This window comes from Myxocyprinus asiaticus, chromosome 46, assembly GCF_019703515.2.
Source record: "Myxocyprinus asiaticus isolate MX2 ecotype Aquarium Trade chromosome 46, UBuf_Myxa_2, whole genome shotgun sequence".
In the NCBI taxonomy this organism is placed as follows: domain Eukaryota; kingdom Metazoa; phylum Chordata; class Actinopteri; order Cypriniformes; family Catostomidae; genus Myxocyprinus; species Myxocyprinus asiaticus.
In genome coordinates this window covers 4,886,111-4,888,751 of record NC_059389.1, presented here as the reverse complement: position 1 = coordinate 4,888,751, position 2,641 = coordinate 4,886,111, and positions in this window count along the sequence as shown.

The window sequence follows — 2,641 nt, the reverse complement described above, 5'->3', positions numbered from 1 at the left end:
GAATAAAAAAAAAGGCTGACATTATGTAATTTCTTCACCGCAACAAATGGAATTGCAAAATTGATTATTTTCATACAGGTTTCCCCAAACATTCCCCACTTCTATCATTGGTCGAACAAACATATAGTCCCGCCCCAAACACACACCACTGGTGTCGGGCTGCAGGATGCTCAATAGCAAAAAATAGAGTGAAAATCAACCTACAAATAGCTTACTTCTGGTTGTTTCGGCACGTTAAACTAGGATAGAAGAAAATATCGTATTTTAACATTGAAAAAATTTATTTAAATCTTAAATTCTTATAGATTGGTATTTTCATACATCTGGCCATGTTAAGCAGATACTCTCGGTGAGACTCCACCCATCTGTACAATCGAAGGTCATGTTTGTCATCTGTCATCAGTGGGTGTTTCCGAGCAAAAGGTATGTGAAAAAATTTGTTCAACTGATTTTCGGTACTTTCAGCATTTCCGTGATGTTTACGCATATAAACAAGATATGCAGTGGACAATGGGGAAGAAATGATGGCTTGGATATAGATGGCAAAAATAGCAGTAATATTTTCATCCATCTGATCCATTATCATTCTCTTTAGGAGACCTGGGATAATACGTGATGTTTTTCCACAAGGTTCTGCTTTTCGAAACCATATTGCATTATTATAAGTTTATCGAGACCTGAAGTTACAACTTCATATTACACTAAGAGTTACAGTAAAATCTGCTTGCTTGCCAGCCTATAATGGTTAGCTGATTAGCCTGGCCAAGCTTGTAAAGTTGGTTTGTTTCTGCAGAATCTGGAAGGGCCTTGAAATCATTAATGTGATCTCTGTGAAATTCAGAAATCATGAAGTTTCAGTCGAGGACACTAGAGAGAGGATCTGTAACAGCATCGTATGGACTCAACACAAAGCTACTTTGTTGAGGCTGCCATCCTATCACTATATTCCTGGATTCTTCAGTGATACCAGGCTTAAGGTGGATACTCAAGAAAAAAAATTTTTTAACAATAGAGCTGCAATATTCTCAGAAAAGGTCTTCTCTGTTGCTATAGCGTTTCCACGGAGAATGTCTGTGGTTTGCATTCAACAAACAGTAACACAAACAGCATAAGTTTTCAGACAGAGCAGCCAATATTCCTCTCGAGGTTCCGTCTGTAATTAATTCTGCTCTTCTTGCAGATTTGATTGACAGGTGGAACCCAAACACACTGTTAAATTTCTCACATGTGCTACTTATAGAAATCCCACTGGAGGCTTTCCCAATGAGAACCAAATAAAATCTAAATAAAACTATCTAATACTCTATATGTGATAATAATAAACAGCTTCAAAGATTACATCAACAAATCAGTCTGCTAACATCACGGCAAAGCATCTGCCAGATCCTATACATAACTGGGTGAATCAAATATGTGTCCAGGTCACATTTCACCCCAAAATCAATCAGAAGAAATTCAAGTATATATTGCATAAAGAAAACGAAGCCTATTTTATGGACCATTTTTACATTATTTTCATAATGAGGCACATTTCCCCCCAAATTCTCATTATCATAATGCATCCAAACATTTTACTTTAAATGTTTTTGGGTTTTTTTGGTAATTGTCATTACTCTCTGTGGTGATTCTCATTACTGGAATACAGTATTTGTTATTGTATTACATTACAAAAATACTGTAGTATATATATATGTATATATATATATATATATATATATATATATATATATATATATATTAACAGCATCAAAAAATTGCACTACAACAAATACTACCATGATCTACAAATACTTAAATTATATAATTTATAAATAATAATAATATATATTTTTCCCGTTAGAGTAATGAGAGTTACAGGGGTACAGGGGTTTATTTATAATTAAAATATATAATTTATATATAATATATAGTAAAATAAACTCAGCAAAAAAAGAAACGTCCCTTTTTCAGGACACTGTATTTTAAAGATAATTTGGTAAAAATCCAAATAACTTTACAGATCTTTATTGTAAAGGGTTTAAACAATGTTTTTCATGCTTGTTCAATGAACCATAAACAATTAATGAACATGCACCTGTGGAACGGTCGTTAAGACACTAACAGCTTACAGACGGTAGGCAATTAATGTCACAGTTATAAAAATTTAGGACACTAAATAGACCTTCTACTGACTCTGAAAAACACCAAAAGAAAGATGCCCAGGGTCCCTGCTCATCTGCATGAACGTGCCTTAGGCATGCTGCATGGAGGCATAAGGACTGCAGATGTGGCCAGGGCAATAAATTGCAATGTCCGTACTGTGAGACGCCTAAGACAGCGCTACAGGGAAACAGGAAGGACAGCTGATCGTCCTCGCAGTGGCAGACCACGTGTAACAACACCTGCACAGGATCGGTACACCCGAATATCACACCTGCGGGACAGGTACAGGATGGCAACAACAACTGCCCGAGTTACACCAGGAACACACAATCCCTCCATCAGTGCTCAGACTGTCTGCAATAGACTGAGAGAGGCTGGACTGAGGGCTTGTAGGCCTGTTGTAAGGCAGGTGCTTACTAGACATCACTGGCAACAATGTCGCCTATGGGCACAAACCCACCTTCGCTGGACCAGACAGGACTGGCTAAAAGTGTTCTTC